This window comes from Zalophus californianus, chromosome X (assembly GCF_009762305.2).
Source record: "Zalophus californianus isolate mZalCal1 chromosome X, mZalCal1.pri.v2, whole genome shotgun sequence".
Lineage (NCBI taxonomy): Eukaryota > Metazoa > Chordata > Mammalia > Carnivora > Otariidae > Zalophus > Zalophus californianus.
In genome coordinates this window covers 69,035,227-69,054,526 of record NC_045612.1, presented here as the reverse complement: position 1 = coordinate 69,054,526, position 19,300 = coordinate 69,035,227, and the positions used below count along the sequence as shown (strand labels likewise).

Sequence of the window (19,300 nt, the reverse complement as noted above, 5' to 3'; positions counted from 1 at the left end):
GACCTCATGTTTTCTTTTTTTTTTAACCACAACTAAAGCATCATTGATAAAGAAGAGAGAGAGCCTATGGAGCAGAGACTTTGGGGCCAAAGTGCCTGATTCTGTGACATTTGGGGGCAATGTTACTGGGTGTTAACTGACCTCAATTACCCCATCTGAAAAAATAAGGGATAATATTAGAATGTACTTCCTGAGCATTGAAACTGAGCTAATGCACATGTACAACAGTGTGTTAATGCTTACTGTGTGTGCTCAGTTGATGTGAACTGTTGTTATCCAAACAATACTCTAAAAAAAGAATACTGCATAAAATGGAATGCTGCCTGAAATAGAACAAACAAATAAGAGACAATGAAGAGATACTGAAATGAGAAAAAAATAGTTGAATTTAGTAGGAAGTGAAAAATTAATTAGAAGGGTAAAATAATCTTATGATCATTAAAAGTGTATCATTTTGTGAAAGAGAAAGGAACAGAGCCAACTCGTTACACAGGGCTGTCTCGGAAAGCAAAGAATAGTGGATAAATAGCAGGGCACAGGATGATTATGCTTGCCAGAGGTGAGAATGAATTAAGTGTGAAGAGATGTAGGGGGTATATGAACAATATCTGCTTCTTGAATGTGGGTCTAATTACTTTACACTCGATTTCATTCACATAGGCTAATCAAGAGATGCAAAACAGACAAAACACAATCGGTCTCTAACAAGATTATAATAAAAGAAATCATCAAGGAGGCATGCACACAAAAATGTTCCCAGAAGTATGTTAACTACATTGTTACATTCAAATTTTATTTAAAAAATTTAAAATAATCGTAATGTTTAAAAAAAGATGTAAATATTATATAAAAAATCATGGCCCAAAGACTTGTATGCATTCATATTTAAAGATAGGAAATGTTCTTCTTAACTCGAGTCATCTAATCACTAAGTTGTTCACCTGAAACTGATGTAACACTGTATTTCAACTGTACTCAAGAAAAGAGTATCTAAAAACATTATTAATATACATAAACATACTAGAAAGAAATGTACCAACAACCTGAGTACTTCTACATATTCTTTTTTTAATTGTGCTATGGTTCTTTTTATTTCAATTTTTTTACAATGAATACCTACGCCTTTTCTAATTTTTTAATACATTTTATAATGGAGGCAAGAAAATAATTCTTTGAGCAATAGGTATAGATTTGAACTTATTCTTCCCTAGAGAAACTGACTAAAGGCCCTCAGAAAGTAAAGAGACTAGGAAGGAAGGAAGGAAAGAAAAGAGATGTTCAGGAAGTGGGTAATAATTCTACATAATGTACTAGCCTACATTAAAAATAATAGCTGAGGCACTTGGGTGGCTCAATTGGTTAAGTGTCTGACTCTTGGTTTCGGCTCCACGCTCAACATGGTGTCTGCTTGTCCCTCTTCCTTTGCCCCCACCCCCCACTCTCTAAAATATTTTTTAAATCACAAAACTATTCACCCAATTAGTGTTACTGTTTACTTTTAACTAAGACAGTGATGCCAAAGGTATCACATCTAGAATAGGAGAACATTTTTGTTAATTTTTGACAGCCTGTGCTAAAAGGAATATGGATGCTTCATAATTCCAGTGGACTGAAGTTTTATCCAGAGACAATTTCAGGATTTTATTGCAAGAGTTAAATAATTTCCTATTGTTCAGTTTACTATGACCAATTTAGACTAATAAAATGTGATAACAATTAACCAAAAGTATGTTCTAGAGCAGTGCTATCCATTAGACAGATGGTGGATAAACAAAATATGTATGTAAATAAATATATGCTAATACATGTATATATAAGCAAAATGTGGCATATACATACAATGGAATATCACTCTGCCATTAAAAAAACCATGAAGTTCTGGCACATGCAATAACATCGATGATGAACCTTGCAGATATGTTAAGTGACATAAGCCATACACAAAAGGACAAATATTGCACTGCTCCAATTATATGAGGTAGCTTGAACTGGCAAATTCAGAGACTGAAAGTAGATTAGAGTTTACCAAGGGCTAGGGAGAGGGGGAATGTGACAAATGTACCATAGTAAAATATAAAATGTTAATGTAAGATGACCTGAGTATGGGGTATATGAGAACTCTTTGTAACTTTCACATAAATCTAAAACTTTTCTAAAAACAAAAAAGTTTATTTAATAGTGAAAAGAATGGGGACATCCACTCAAAAAAATTTTTACTCTATAAATAGGTTACCATACATTTTGATACTCTGTGTGTGCTAAAAATGAGACTTACTCATTACAAACTGAATGAAGTTTGTATTATCCTTGTGAGATCCCTGGTGTGCAAGAAAATTCTGGAAAACCCGTTTTGTGATACAGTCCTAAAATACAGGTTAAGCAGTCCACAATCTTGTATATTTTGAAGAAAATTACTTAAGCAACTATAAAATAGTTAAATAAAAGCACTGTGGCATATATTAAAACATTTTTAGATGGGCAATTTGGAACTTTAATAAACAAAAACTGTTCATATTTTTATCAACTTTTGCAAGGATTCCACCATGTTGTCATACAGAAATAAGGATACATGGATCAAGTTTTCACTACACCATGACTTATGAAAGACAACCAAAAGGTTTACTAGTAAGTAAACTCTTATTATGGTATACATGAATTTTCATTTCAAATAGCCATGTATTCTGATGCACAGCCTATAGTCACATTAAATGCTAAACCAATGATTTTTAGAACGTAAAACTGAATGACTTGTATATGACAAAGGGTCCTGTTTGAGCCATGCAAAGACACATCGCAAGGGAGAGGGCTCTTTATGACTAGGACAGCCATGGAACATCCCATAAAAATTACTTATTCACTCAACCAAGAACACAAGCAATGTGCAGCAACTAGGCATGCAAGAAAGCCTAGATCATGAAACATTACCTATACTGTTTCTGATGTAACTCTATTACATGTGTTCTGATTAAAATCACCCTGAATATTAATTTTAACATGTAAATTTTTCTATTATAAAGTCTCTCTCCACACACACACACACACACACACACACACACACACACACACACACACACACACCCCATGTGACATCTTTATGGGACATCTGGCAGAAAGAAAATAAAATAGCAGCTGAGAAAAAGGAACAAAACCTTGGGCAGAATTGACACAAAATAGAATGAAAAAACTCAAGATGGAGCCTATTCTAGTAAACTATTGACTTATGTATGTAAGGAAGTCAGGAACCATAATGAATAGACATTGATACAAAAATTATTGTGTAGAACCAAGAAATTTGGAGTCTACGAAATGCTATCACAAATGAATCTAAATGTGGACAGGCAGCAAATGAGCACAGCAAAAAGTGACATTTATAATACTTATAAATCAAAATAATTCCATAACTGCCACAGGAAAAGAGAGTTAATGACAGAAGCCAGTGAGCCCAGATGCAGACCCAAATTATGAGAATTTAATATTTGACAGATATAATTTTAAATGAGTAAGCAAAGGATGGATTTTCAATAAATAGTACTGGACAACTGGCTGTCCCTTTGAAAAAAATCAAATGTGAGATTATATGATGACTGACATCAAAATATGATCCATATGATCCAAATGGATTGGTAATTTTACTTAAATCAAAAAAAAATACTAAAAAGGTCAACTTGTAGAGCTACTCTTGTGATAGTTTTTCCTTTGACCTACAATGTCCTAAATGATAGTCACAGATTTCCTAAAATTGAACCATCCTTGCAGTTGGCATGAATACCACTTGCCTGTGTATTCCTCATGAATTTGCTTGTGGAATTTTTTTTTTTAAGCATTTATTTGTCATAGAGAGAGAGCAAGAGAGAGCACACAAGCAGGGGGAGCAGCAGGCAGAGGGAGAAGCAGGCTCCCCTCCGAGCAGGGAGCCTGATGCGGGGCTTGATCCCAGGACCGACCTGAGCCAAAGGCAGACGCTTAACGACTGAGCCACCCAGGCGTCCCTGCTTGTGGAATCTTATCACCAAACTTATATTTGGGTTATCTGCTTCTATATCACTATCAGAGGTTGGTCTACAGATTTCTTTCATTTTTTTTTCAGTTTTTATCAGGCGATTTTTCTACAATATGCTGACTTTTTAACCAGACTATTGACTTATGTATGTAGAGACTATCTCTGAGATTAGTAACAATACTTTCTATCTGGAAAGATGGAAGATTGAGGACTAGAAAACCGGGGGTGGGAAGGAAATTTTAACCAAATTAACTTTAGTACAAATTGATTTTTATACTATTTACCATTTACATGTACTATTGTTTTTGAAAAAACATAATCTATGAGAATAAGACTGGAACACTTTCAAAGGGTAATCTACCAACCTAATGAATCAAATTATTAAAACTACATATTCTTTACTCATAAATTATGATATAGAATTACTAGTGCCAAGTACCCAAAAACAACTGTATAAGATATATAAAAATATAAATGTGTAACACATTGTTTGCATTTAGGGGATGATACATATAGTATCATATATATGTGTATTGGTATTATATCCATACCAATGTTTATTCAACATTTAATGAGCATCTACTACGTGCCAGTTTTAAGAGTTGGAATCACAACATTCTAAAAGGACAAAAATCCTGTCTACAGATGCACAAATCCTTGTATACATCAGCAAGAAGTTTATGTATCAGCAACAGCAACCAAACTGCCACTAGGCTGCCAAATCAGCCAGGGGTTATAGGAAAATACACCAAAGTAAGATGGCAGGCTGCCTTATGTAATTCCAACCTAACTAGAGTCAAGTGTTAATGCTTAGTGGACTCCTAAGGTGTATTCTAAAATACACCTTTGACCTCCATGACTCTGGCAGAAATTCATTGGTTTTAAGAGGTTCATACAACTTGTTGAAAGTGGCTAAGTCTATAGCCTACATTATAACAATGTAATTTCAGATCCAGGGTGCAATGCTTATATAATAAGATATAACAATTATTCAATCCCAGTTACTGACATATTGTGTAGTCTCGTAACTAGAAATAATCAATCCCAAAGTATCAAATTACCAATTAAAGATCATTCACTAAAATTACTACAAGATATACTGACCCCTTGGGATCACTGTATTTGGCCTATGTCAGAGGGGCCATTCTGGGTCAAAGAAATGCCCAAGCAGAACTTAAGTCAGACACTTAACACTATGTCAACAGATTTTTAAGTTTCTACAAAATGAAAAATAATCTGGAAATCACTCCAGGCCACCAAAGTACCATGACTCCAAGAGAAAGGAATGGATGACGACCAACAGCTTAACATGAAATAAAAATGGACAAAATTTTATCTAGGGACATCATGAAAAGGGCTACATTTATGAGTGACATGATTCCTTATGCAAAATTACAGTAATTTTAGCAGAACACCCAATGTACAAAATTAGGTCACATGATTCCTTATGCAAAATTACAGTAATTTTAGCAGAACACCCAATGTACAAAATTAGGTCCCTTGGAACCTCTAAGAGTTGCAACTTAAGCCCTAAAAATATTATCCTGTGGAGATATATATATAGTGCTAAGTCCGTTGTGACAATACCAAAAGTCCTTCAGAGAACAAGATATACCAATGTTAGCCTGGTTAGTTATTCCCAAAGTGGGATCCTGCCTTAGGATGCCATTTTGGTGAAAATTCCCCCGAGGTCCAGTGTTTCAAAGTCTTCCTCTCCCTCCTACCTTGGCTTCCTATCTTCTGTACTGTCAGGCAACCTTCCTACATACCCTACACTTCCCCTAGCATACTGAACTCCCTGAGAAAATCTAGAAATTACTACGTGCATAACTCTATGTTCAGTAGCCATGGCATGGGAGGCATTTAATTAATACAAGTTGAACAAAAAGCTAATCAAAAGAACAAATGAGTGAACACTACCACAATTGTTTTTCAAAAACACGTATTAAAACATAGTTTAAAGACCAGTAGGTAAAAGAAATCAACAGATCAGTGAACACAATACACTTAGAAATTTACACAAATATATAAAAGAGTAAAAATTAAAGGTGTATTTTGTCACTGGAACCTTCCAAACATATTCTGCTACCTTCCCCCACCAAAAAATTATATATAGAAAATTCTTGCCCTTATCCCTGAATGCCCCATTCCCCCAGCACCAAGAGGTAACCACTTTTATATTACCCATGTTTTTTTTTCTAAACATAAAGCATGTATATTTCACTAGTTTCACTTAAAAACATATCACTGCTTCCTCATTCATTTTTACAGTAACCTAGTAGTATTCTGTTGTGTCAATGTATCAGTTTAACTAGTTTCACACTGATGGGCCCCTGGGTGGTTTCCAATCTTTTGCTATTATAAAACACTCTTCAATGTTACATAGGCAATTTGTTTCACATTTTCAGATATGTAGGATAATTTCTAAAGAGGGATCATTAACTCAAAGAATAAAGGCAACTATAATTTTGATAAATATCTCCAAAGTGCCCTCTATAAGGATCATACACTATTTTGTAGTACAACAAACATTCTATGAATGCCAGTTTTCCCACAGTCCTTCCAACAAAGTTCTCAAATGTTAACTTTCTGTAGTTTTATTTCACATTTCTCTTATAAATGAGCTTCAGCATTCTTTCACAAAGGTTTGGGTGTCATTTGTTTTTCTATGAACTGTCTGTTCATGCCCATTGTTCATTTTGAACTACAGTCTCTTGTTTTTATTTAGAAGCTTTTCATATATTAATGGAGATCAAAACTTAATAATGTGCTGCAGATATTTTTCCAAGTATTTCATTTTTCTTTCAAATTCATTTACAGTGCTTTTTGACATGAAGTATTTTATTTATACAGCTGCATTTATCAATCTTATTTTATGGCTTCTATGTTTGAAGACATAAAAAGATAAAGGTGCATTTATAAACCAGTGAGCAAAGGATGGATTAATTAACAAAAGGAATAAACAATTGAGAGAAAAAAGCAAATCCTTTTCACTTAAAAAAAAGATTAAATATTAGGGGGCACCTGGATGGCTCATTAGTTAAGCACCTGCCTTCAGCTCAGGTCATGGTCCCAGGTGCTGGGATCGAGCCCCACATCGGGCTCCCTGCTCCGCGGGAAGCCTGCTTCCCCCTCTCCCACTCCCCCTGCTTGTTGTTCCCTCTCTTGCTATGTCTCTGTCAAATAAATAAAAATTTTTAAAAAAAGATTAAATATTAGAAGACTTTGGAAGGATAGAAAAAATACATAAGCAAACATAGTCAGTCAGTCTTGGCATTTAGAATTCCTTTCTAAAAATAAATCCAAAGTCAAACACTTATTTAAGTACTTTAAACTTGATTAAATTTTATGTCAAGACATTTACCAATCTTTCATATTAAGAATTTTGCTTTAAAAAAAAAAGAAAAAGAAAAAAAAAAAAAGAATTTTGCTTTGGGTTACCTAGGTGGCTCAGTTGGTTTAAGTGGTTGTGTGTGCCTTTGGCTCAGGTCATGATCCCGGGATCTTGGGATCGGGCCCCACGTGATTCCGCAGGGAGCCTGCTTCATCCTCTCCCTCTGCCCCTCCCCCCTGCTTGTGCACGCGACCTAAGCTCTCCCTCTCTCTCTCTCTCAAATAAATATCTTAAAAAAAAAAAAGAATTCTGCTTTCGGTATTACGAAAAGGACTGATACCCTTAATATCCTTAATGTTTTAAGTACTCTTTATAAAGAGAAACATTTTAATGTTGTTTTAGAAGTGATTTCCAAGCCTGTCTTCCCTTGGATCCTAAGGGAAGTCTCTCTGTCTTCTAAGCCCAACACTAGTACTCCCAACCCCCAGCTGACTAGCCTAAGAAAGAGCCAGTCAGGATGAAAGGCTGACAATTCCTAAGCACTCAAGTTTTAAATATGCATAGCCAAGTAAGAACTAGAACTGGACCTAGTTCATGAGGAAGCAGAAACCATGAGTATTTTGGATACTAACCCTTCATTGGATACGTCATTTGAAAATTATCTTCTCCCATTCAGTAGGCTGTCTTTTAGTTTTGTTTCCTTTGCTCTGCAGATGCTTTTTATTGTGATTAGTCCCAATCATTTATTTTTGCTTTTGCTTTCCTTGCCCAACAAGACATATCTAGAAAAATGTTGCTATGGCCGATGTTAGAGAAATTACTGCTTGAGCTCTATTCCAGGACTTTTATGGTTTGAGATCTCACATTTAGGGCCTTAATACATTTTGAGTTCACTTTTGAGTATGGTGTAAGAAAGTGGTCCAGTTTTCCCGGCACCATTTGTTGAAGAGACTTTTTCCCACTCCATATTCTTGCCTCCTTGGCTGAAGGTTAATTGACCATATAATCGTGGGTTTGTTTCTGGGCTTTCTATCCTGTCCCACTGAACTATGTGTCTATTTTTGTGTCAGTACCATACTGTTTTGATTACTACAGCTTGATAGTATAACTTGAAACTCTGGAATTGTGATACCTCCACAGCTTTTTCTTAAGATTTTTTTTTTTTTAATTTTAGAGAGAGAGAGAGTACAAGCAGGGGGAGCGGCAGGAAGAGGGAGAGGGAGAAGCAGGCTCTCTGCTCAGCAGGGAGCCCGATACGGGGCTCGATCCCAGGACCCTGGGATCATGACCCGAGCCAAAGGCAGACGCTTAACCGTCTGAGCCACCCAGGCACCCCACAGCTTTTTCTTTTTCAAGATTAAAGCACTTTGGCTATTCAGGGTCTTTTGTGGTCCCATGCAAATTTTAGGATTGTTTGTTCTAGCTCTGTGAGAAATGCTGGTGGCATTTTGATAAGGACTGAATCTGTACATTACTTTGGGCAGTATGGACACTTTAACAATATATGTTCTTCCAATCCATGAGTATGGAGTATCTTTCCATTTGTTTGTGTCGTCTTCAATTACTTTCATCAGTGTTTTATAGTTTTTAGAGTGTAGGTCTTTCACCTCCCTGGTTACGTTTATTCCTAGGTGTTTGTTATTTTGGGTGCAGTTGTAAATGGGACTGTTTTCTTAATTCTTGTTTCTGCTGCTTCATTATTAGTGTATAGAAATGCACCTGATAAAGGGTTAGAATCCAAAATATATAAAGAACTTCTACAACTCAACACACACATACACACAATAATCCAATCAGAAAACGGGCAGAAGACATGAACACACATTTCTCCAAAGACATACAGATGGCCAACAGACACGTGAAAAGATGCTCAACACCACACATCATCAGGGAAATGCAAATCAAAACTACAATGAGATACCACCTCAAACCTGTCAGAATGGCTAAAATCAAAAACACAAGAAACAGTGTTGGCAAACATGTGGGGGAAAAGGAATCCTCATGCACTGCTGGTGGGAATGCAAACTGGTGCAGCTGCTCTGGAAAACAATATGGAGGTTCTTCAAAAAATTAAAAATAGAATTACCCTATGATCCAGTAATTGCACTACTGGGTACTTACCCAAAGAATATGAGAACACTAATTCCAGAGGATATATGTACCCCTAATGTTTACTGCAGCATATTTACAATAGCCAAATTATCGAAACAGCCCGATTGTCCATCTATAGGTGAATAAAGAAGATGCTGTATATATAGACAAAGGAATATTATTCAGCCATAAAAAAGAATGAAAGTTTGCTATCTGCAACAACGTGGATGGAGCTAGAGAGTATACTGCTAAGTAAAATAAGTCAGAGAAAGACAAATACCGTAAGATTTCACTCATATGTGGAATTTAAGAAACAAAAGAAATGAAAAGGGAGGAAAAAAGAGACAGGCAAAAAACAGACTCTTTAAACTATAGAGAACAAACTGATAGTTACCAGAAGGGAGGTGGGTGGGGGATGGATGAAATAAGTGAAGGGGATTAAGCGTACACTTATCTTGATGAGCACTGAGTAATGAATATATAGAGTTGTTGAATCACGATATGGTACACTTGAAACTCATACAACACTATATGTTAATTATCCTGGAATTAAAATAAAAAAAATACAATTAATTAAAAAAAAACCCTACAAGTCAGCAAAAGCTCTAGGGTGAAGAAGGACATAGAAGGAGGGAACAAAAACAATCAGAGGCAAGGTGATGATAGAGCAGAAATGCAGACCAAATATGGCCAATAAAGAAACAGAGAGGGTTTTTCCAGAAGCCTCCATTTCCTGATGGCTTTCTAGTTCTCATCCCAGAGAGGCATAGCCACTCACCAGTTCCTTTGACAGATTTCCACCAAAATCCCTACCTCCCTTACTGCCCACTATCCTCTGTAGCCTTGCAAATCATGATCCCCTCATTGGATCTACCACTTTTGCTCCTCATAACAAAAACCTTACAAAACCAGAGGCAAAATATAAAACTGTGTAATAAATCTGGGTTTTGTCCCCTGTTGGTAGCATGGAGCTCCAAAAAACCACCGAGCGAAAAGGAGTTTTCTTTTGTTATTCATAAGACGCCCCTTTGGACCACACCTGAGTTTATGCTGACGAGATGACTCAAGGTGGGCCCTAGGATAGTTTCCACGGAGAAGGGATGGCCATGCCAGAGAGAGCAAGCATAGGATTAGAAGGCTGAAACTTTCAGCCCCAGCCCCTAGACCTCTAGGGAGAGAAGGGCTGGAGACTGAACTTAATCAAGTGGCCAATGACATAATAAGATCCCCGATAAAACTCTGGACACCCACACCACACAACAGGAGTTTCCTGACTGGTGAACACACTGATGTGCCAAAAAGGCGACGTTACCCGAGTCCAAGGCGAGAGAGCATAGAAGCTCCTTATCTAACCCCCCCCCCCAAGACTTGTCCTGTGTATCTCTTTCATTTGGCTGTTCCTGAGCTGTATCCTTTATACTGAAACTGTAAGTATAGTGCTTTCAGGGAGTTATGGAAATTGTTCTAGCAAATTAACAAACTTGAGATGGTTGTGGGAACCACTGAATTTAGCTAGTTAGTCAGAAATACAGATGGACCTAAGACTTGCTGAAGGGAAGGCAGTTTTCAGGAAGGCTCTGCCCCTTAACTTGTGGGATGTGGCATTAACTTGGGGTAGTTAGCCTCAGAAGGGAACTGAATTGCAGGACAGCCAGGTGGTGTCAGAGTAGTTTGTTAAACTACCAAATTAATTATTCACTTTTTCTCAACATAGTATATTTTCATTAAGAAAAAGAAAATCAAGGAAACCAAAACACCTCTCCCCCAAAATAACAATTACTTACCTAAACCTGCCTCAAAAGATAACTAATGTGAACATTTTGGTGTGCAGACTTCAACATTTTTAAAAAGATTTATTTATTTGAGAGAGCGAGAGAGAGAGAGAAAGAGTGTGGGGGGGAGGGGCTGAGAGACGGGGAGACAAGCAGGCTCAATCCCAGGACCTCGAGATCATGACCTCAGCCAAAACCAAGAGCTGGATGTTTAACCAACTGAGCCACCCACGTGCCCCTCAACATTTTTAACTGTATCAGGAAAATGCATGAAAGAGGTTACAGCAATTCCTTTAATTTCTGATAATGGGCAAAAATATGATTACCTAAATTGACTTATGTCCAGATAGCCAGTTAATCTGTTTTTAAATCTTGTCAAATGGAAAGGCCTGTTTATTTTAAACTAGCTTTCAGTTTTCTAATTAAATTCATGTGAGACGACAGAACAGTAATTTCATTCCCTTAGACTTATTTCTTAAAGCATGGTTCCTTGAATGTCAAGTTCCAAATTAACGTGTGGGGAAGGAATGACACAGGAATTTTAAAAATTAACACACTTTTCACGGTTAACTGTCACCATAGCATGAGAAAAAAAGGAAGCAAAAAAAAAAATAGCTAGCGTATCAAAGATTTTGTGACAAATACTTTACACATAAGCTTAGATCACACTTTGACATACAAGTGTCCCAAACAGACACTCTCCAATTTTTTCACATGCCCCAAACAGAACAGAAATCATGTATTTAAACTCACTCTTACCAAAGTGGCCCACCCTCTCTTCCCTTAAACAGGGTCTGAATGTGATCAATTACAGAATGCTCTAATTTCGACCTTTTATTATACATTCAACCCATGTACACAGAAAAGAGTTAACATAAGCAAGCCTAAGACTACTATCCTCAAAGAGGCCTGCTTTGCAAGGCTGGCCTTGGCTGGCATCTGGGAACTTTACAGGCAAACGGTTCCCTACACCGGTAGAAAACTTTCCCTAACGGATAAGAGTGGCTCACTGTGCCTAGAAATGCATCTTCCTAGCTAGGCAAATCATTTGGTTTTGTTTTGAGAGGGCATCTTTCTAAAAAACAAACAAACAAACAAACAAAAAACAAAAAGAAGAAGAAAAGAAAAAAAAAGGCGGTACATTTGTTTCCTTAACTTGTTCCCAGCAAGATACTTTTCTTTAGTGATGCAGAAGTTCTTTTTAGATATTAAGCTGTTGGTCTCAGTTGTAATATTTTAATTAGTGACATTACTATCAAGTTCCAGATAAAAAGAGTCATTCTTATTTTTATTTTTTTTAAAGATTTTATTTATTTATTTGACAGATAGAGAGAGAGCACAAGTAGGCAGAGTGGCAGGCAGAGGGAGAGGGAGAAGCAGGCTCTCCGCTGAGCAGGGAGCCGGATGTGGGACTCGATTCCAGGACCCTGGGATCATGACCTGAGCCGAAGGCAGCCGCTTAACCGACTGAGCCACCGAGGCGCCCCGAGCCATTCTTATTTTAAATTTAAAAAAAAGTTCAAGCAATTCTCTCTACTTGGAGGACTTCAAGGAGTGTAAAAATCCTTTGGTGGCCCATTGTAGCTAACTTCCAGCAACCGTGCCTCAGAGATTTATATGCTATCTCTAAACTGTCTAAAGTAATTCTCTAGGTTCAGTTAGAAAATGAGGGAGTTTCTCCTAACAAACTACAGCCGTTGATTTTTATTATCAGATTATCTTCTCTTAATACTTCCAAATGCATACTTACCCTCATCCCTGATGCCAGAAACATGTCCACGCTATCAGTCTTCAGTTAGGTTCTTTTCCATGGGAACAAAGCATACTTCAGGGCCATGACAGAATTCATTGCAGCTTCTGTGACTAAAAATTAGTGGGTAAGGAAAAGATGAGTCAAGTGTAAAAATAAATTACAAGGGCATTCACCACAGCTGACATATAATAAGAAGTAAATAATCTTCAACACGCCAATTTCTTAATTTACAAGATTGTAAACATACCCATCAATGCAACCAGAATACTTGTTTCCACATGAAGAACATTCTTTTCCTGTAGCCAAATTATATCATAAAATTGCTTAACCGGTACAGAATTTGAACAGGTGGCATAATTAGATAAAACAAATGCTCAATAACATTAGACAAAGACAGCCTCACATTCAGGAAGTTTACATACCAGAAGTTTAACAGTGGTTTTAGTTGAATGATGGGATTATAGCTTATCTTGACTATATTTTTTTATATCCTGTGTCATCTGAATTGTTTATAAGTACCTCTTCACTTTATAAGCAGGAACAATAGCACTTCCATTTTGAAATAAGCTAGGAAAAATAACCACTTATTAAAATTAATAGAAAACAATCTAATTTTGGCTATATAAGGCATGAAATAACTAAGGAATGACATAAGAAATATTGGAGAGTCACATGATGAAAATTATGATTATCAGGATATAAAAAGAGTTTAATAAATGTTTTTAGAAGGGGAGAAGAAATGTTGCAAACATGTTAATTCTGACCAAATGAACATCCAAATCAAATGCTATTACAATATCTCCAAGTGAATTTTTTAGACAAAGCAGAATTTTACAAAATAATTCTTGTAATAGATTTATTTGCGAGAGAGAGAACGAGAGAGAGCGAGAGCACACAAGCAGGGGGGGGAGGAAGAGGTAGAGAGAGAATCCTCAAGCAGACTCCCCACTGAGCAAGGAGCCTGACACGGGGCTCGATCCCAGGACCCTGAGATCATGAACTGAGTTGAAACCAAGAGTCAGCCGCTTAACTGACTGAGTCACCCAGGCGCCCCTACAAAATACTTCTTAAATTCAGTTAATAACAACTTAGGGAATAGTAGCTAAGAAAATATTGAGAAAGAATAAATAAGTTTTACTATAAACAAGAAGGGCATAGATTAGGGGTAAGCAAACTAGAGCCAATGGGTCAAATCTGGCTGCCGACAGATTTTGCATTCATTGTCTGTGGTTGTTTCTCCAAGTGAATGGTTGCAGAAGAGACTGTGTGGCCCACAAGCCCAAAGTATGAACTATCTGGGACTTCTACAGAAAATGTTTGGCAACACTTCAATGATGCTGTCATATCCATAGCCTCTTCTCTAAGGGAGTTCATGAAGGCCAAGAGAAGGCAAATTTATGAGCTACTACAATCCATGAGTACCACAAGGATGCAGAAGGTAGAGAAATAAAGGTTGGGGAAGCCAGCTGATCGCAAAAGTAGAATGAAGAGTGAGGAGTTTTAAAAACGCAGGTGCCTGGGGCCACTCGAGGCCAATTAAATCACAATATCTTGCTCTGGTTTATTTTTAAAGTTCCCCAGTTAATTATAAAGTACAACCGTGACAGAAAACCACTAAGCTAGGGGAAACAGCCAATGTAGAGCAGCTGAGTGATGTCAATGGTGAAGCACAAGAATAATGATCCAAACGTACTGCCGTTAACGTACCTCAGGGCTGCTTGAATCTAGTTAGTTCCCATATTTAATACTGTTCATTTTGAGTCCCACTAAATCCCCATCCTCCACATGTTTACATACAATAAACCCCTACCAACGTGGCAGGCTGAGTGATTCTTCATTTCTTGGGACCAACAGAATCAAATTAGTATAGAAATTAGTATCAGGTATATAGTTGCATGAAACAGACCCTCAGCAGAAAAAGAAACATTTGAAATTGTTAGGGTATGACTGTAGTATGAAAATCACACACAATCCCTGCCACATACCAGGATGAAACGTTTTTTAGAAGTCCAGCTTATACTGTGGCAAAGCCGCTAGTTATCCAATTGCCTTTGTGACTCAGACATGCACCCATTTAGGGTGAAACTCTGAGGCAATCAGTAGTGGCTGGTATTACAGCGACTTCAAAGAAATAAGCAAGTAGGGTTTGACAGTTTCTCTTCTGACAATGATGTACAAATTCTGATATAACCATGAGGTGCTGACACTGGAAAGCATGGTTTTGTCTCTATTATGGCTAGGCATGGTTCTCAGTTTACCATTCCAACAGGCATGGAATAACATGGATAGATAATAGATTCACAAATCTGAGAATCATTGGACTAAATGTGGCAGTTCTGGTTCCTCCCAAACATATACCCATTTCCTTCTTTTTTTAAAAAAAAGATTTATTTGCAAGAGAGAGTGCGTGGTGGGGGGAGGCAGAGGGGGAGAGAGGGAATCGCAGGCAGACTCCCTGCTGAGCGCAGAGCCCGACGCGGGGCTCCATCTCATGACCCCGGGATCACGACCTGAGCCGAAACCAAGAGTGGGACGCCTAACCGACTGAGCCACCCAGGTGCCCCTGCCCATTTCCTTCTAAAGACCGGTTTATTGTCACAGCTGTAGCACAGCCCTTTAAGATCAAGTTTTGTTTCACATCATCCAGTATTATACCCTCTCCACTGAGTACTGCTGGTGGGATCTATCCATACACTGCCAGCAGCCTAGGAACTGTCTAAGCATGAAAAAGCACTGCACAAATAAAGATAAACTAAGCCAATTAGATGTGCTCAAACTCTTTGAAATTTGAGAAGAAACCATGAGAATGAGTAATTAATGGTGAAATCTGAAGCTAAAAGCGTCACCAAAGACAAGGTAAGGGCAAAGCCAGGCATAGGGAAGATGAATGAGGGAAAATGTAGATAAGACAGGAGAACAGAAAGCTGAATCAAGTCAATGGCACAGTGGAAAAGGTCCACTAAGTCCATGTGCTTAAGTCCCTAGAGCCACCATAGATGAATTCCCATGCCACTCTGTTCTTGAGATTCCTATAAAATCCCTATTTTCCTCACTATGTGTATCTATGTGATAAACACCTGTTTCTTGACCTAAAGCCTGTGTCTTATTTCTTAAAACCAGAAATCCTATGTAATTTAGAAAACAGTATGGAGTTGGGCTACATGAACAGAACTTTGGCAGGAATGTGAACTGTTTAGACCTGGTTATTACCTGGTGGTGGGACAGACAGTAGATACATCCACCACAACCCTGGCTGGAATGTTTTAAGAGCCTCAAACCGTGGCAAAATTATTGTCGCAGGACCACACATCCAGTGAACGTCAGTTGTGATACAATCACAATGACAGACAGACAAAAATTCAAGTGGCCAAGGAAGGTCAAAGATAGGTGAGTGCTTCTGAAATCGGAAAGTAAATTTTAAAAGTGGCTTTATGACATTACTTCAGACTACGGCATCTGGCTTGACTTAGTTACCCTCCAACATTTATACTTAAGTACAAGTTGCAAAAGTATAGACAGAGCATCTTTAGAAATGAATATATGAAATGAGGAGCATTATTTACTTAGAGGTCAAGATGTAAAAATGTAATACAAACACATCTGAATTAAACGGTAGCCACACTCATTGTCCCATCTAAGGTAAACTGTCCCAGCCATAGGTAGTTCTGGAGAAAAGGCAGTCCTAGACAGCAATAAATTTTAGAATATCACCTGTCCTGTCATCCAAAGTAGAACGTACCAGGTGTAGAATACACTACCCAAGTGCTGTGTTATTGCATGACTCAGAAAGTGACTACCCAAGCAGGCATGAGCTAAGCCACTGAAATTCTTGCATTGAACAATGAAGTTTGTGAAATGCAAAGAGAGTGAGGCCCACAGCCAAGGGAGTTGAACCGTGAAGGACAGAATTGGGAAACATGAGATACAGCTAAGGACACCAGAGAGATAAGCAAGGTTTAATGATGAGTAATTGAAAATTTATGAGGAGGCAGAATACAAAGCTAGGAGGTAAACTAAAGCTTGAATAGATATGAGGAAGCAGAGACAAAAAAAAAGAAAAAAGCAGAGATAAAGAGGAATTAAGACACGATGTATGAAATGGTATCTACAATTAATACTGTACTGAATACTGAAAATGTGCTGGGAGAGTAGATTTCAGGTGCTTTCCTCACACACACAGAAAATTTTAACTAAGTAAGAACTTTGTTTGGCATCTGACTATAGTAATCATTTCACAATGTATATCAAAACATTGTGTTTATATTAACTATGTCCAGTTTGTAGTTTTAAAAAAGATGTTAAAGGTGACATACTAGATGTAGGATACAAACCCCTGTTGCCAACATTCCCAGATCAGTCTTGGAACCACCATTTCTAATCCTCAAAACATTTTCCTCAGAGGGTAAACTGAATTTTATTTTTTAAACTGTCTTTACTCGAATACAGGGTTTTCTGTATTTGAATTCACAGGAGATCCTTGTCTATCTTAGAGGCTGGCCATGCATAGCTGTGGGTGGTCCAGATTGCTTGGATGGCCCAAGAGAAGTCTGTTTCTTGAAAACAAAGGAGCCAACAATACCAGAAATTGCTAACAGGATTCCAGCCACAACTGAAGTTCACCAAGAATGTGAGTTTTCCAGAATTTGTTAGGGAGTCACATTTGGGAAAAAGGAAGTGAGATTCTCCCCCACATATTAGAATAGAATAACAGTCCCTAGTAGTCCATGACAAAACTGCTAATTAGGCATTTAAAGCCATCAAAGATGGTCCTTGTGAGGGATCTGGTAACTACTGAAATAGAGCAACCTCAAAGTTTTCCTGTTCACGGCCAGGTAGTAAATAATTTAGGCTTTGCAGGCCATATGGTTTCTGTCACAACTACTCTATTCTGCCACTGTAGCATAAAGCACGCATAGACAATACATACATCAATGTGGTGCTATGTTCCAATAAATGTGAAATTTGAGTTTTTGTCTATTTCACATGTCACGAAATATTATTCTCCTTTTGATTTTTTCCCAACCATTAAAAAATGTAAACATCTTCACTCACAGGCTGTTAAAAAAAAGAAGTGGTGGGCCACAGTTTATGAACAGACCCTTGGTATACAGAAATGGAAGGATGGTCATGAAACTCTTAAAATTTGAAGGTGTTATATTTAACATACACAAGGATATTCTGATGACTGTGTAAATTTTCTGTTTAATGGGACTATTCTTGTTTGATTTTTTTTTATACCATCTCAACCACTTTTAAGTTCAGTACTGTTAAGTATAGTCACATTGTTGAGTAACCAATCTCCAGAACTTTTTCATTTTGCAAAACTGAAACTCTATACCCATTGAACAACTCCCCATTACCCCCGCCCACCGCAGCCCGACAACCACCAGATTTTTAGGACATATTATGTGGGTCTAGAGCTGTGGATCCAGACCAGAGGATGCCAGTTTGCTCACAATGTTTCACTCAGTGTCTTAAAATTTCAGAGTACTTACCCTTTGTCAGATCTATTCTTTCCTAATCTATCCCAGTCTAATCTATACAATTCCATTCAAAACTGTGACCTAGTTTTAAACACTACCTAAGGGAAACTGCCAACCCCCAGGTTAAGTTGAATGGGTAGGGCTACACACCCATTTCTCAATACCACACATGAAGAAGGTAACACTACGAATAAGCCAAAATTATGAAGAAGCAGATGCTATGAGGTCATAAAAACATTTATAAACATGCTATGTTGGCCTGTGGAATTTTTTTTTAAATAAACTAACAGGGGCGCCTGAATGGCTCAGTTGGTTAAGAGTCTGCCTTCGGCTCAGGTCATGATCCCGGGGTCCCTGGGATCGAGCCCTGTGTCAGGCTCCCTGCTCCACGCGGAGCCTGCTTCTCCCTCTGCCTCTGCCTCTCTCCCTCTCATGAATAAATAAATAAAATCTTTAAAAAAGCCAACTAGCAGCTCAAAATCAGGCTCCTTGTAGAGAGCTGAAAATCCTGTCAGTATTGGGCAGGTTTCCCACTGGGTAACAATCAAGAGCCAAGGAATCATGGCCTTGCTCCTTTGTATCAAAAGTGCATGTTCCATGGAACACCAATCCAAAACACTCCCTACTAATCCTCTCAGAAGCATCAGCTGCTCTTACCATCCAATTTGCACTCTTGTTTTTAAGAGTAGAGAAATCTCTTTTCCAAGGTCTCTATCCAAAGTAGATAAACAAAAGAAAAGCTCCCTGCCAAAACCCCTAAGCAGCATCTGAAGAAAAAGGGAGAAAATAAAAATCAGAACCATGTTATGCATTTACCCCATCTGGACCCCACAGGCATTTGCAATTGAAACCCCTGAAATAAAGGAT

General features: G+C 37.8%; 1 long non-coding RNA gene across 10 annotated transcripts in view; it reads right to left on the bottom strand.

The window, feature by feature from the left end:
* LOC113930622 overlaps window positions 1–19,300 on the bottom strand; it is a 61,296-nt gene that overhangs the window by 23,933 nt on the left and 18,063 nt on the right. For 8 of the 10 annotated variants that reach the window (XR_003522553.2, XR_003522546.2, XR_003522544.2 and 5 more), the window contains one exon: window positions 12,948–13,060. This is a non-coding gene — a long non-coding RNA (uncharacterized LOC113930622). Of the gene's footprint in view, window positions 1–12,947; window positions 13,061–13,372; window positions 13,518–19,300 lie in introns of all 10 variants that reach the window. The other 2 variants (XR_003522545.2, XR_003522547.2) reach the window with 1 other exon arrangement.